This window comes from Triticum aestivum, chromosome 3B (genome assembly GCF_018294505.1).
Source record: "Triticum aestivum cultivar Chinese Spring chromosome 3B, IWGSC CS RefSeq v2.1, whole genome shotgun sequence".
Lineage (NCBI taxonomy): Eukaryota > Viridiplantae > Streptophyta > Magnoliopsida > Poales > Poaceae > Triticum > Triticum aestivum.
In genome coordinates, this window is record NC_057801.1 from 817,862,547 (window position 1) to 817,862,835 (window position 289).

Genomic DNA, 289 nt, shown 5'->3' on the forward strand with positions numbered 1-289 from the left:
CAGAACCGGGACTAATGTGAGCATTTATCCCGGTTCATGCGGCTAAGGCATTAGTCCCGGTTCACATGTGCCCTTTAGTCCCGGTTTGTGCCTCAAACCGGGACTAAAGGGTGCGATGCCCATTAGTCCCGGTTCGTGCCTCAAACCGGGACTAAAGAGACCTTTAGTCCCGGTTTGAGGCACGAACCGGGACTAATGGGGTTGAGACCTTTAGTCCCGGTTCGTGCCACGAACCGGTACTAAAGGTCCCATTTTCAAACTCTACCCCCCCTGTGGATCGCCTTTTCAA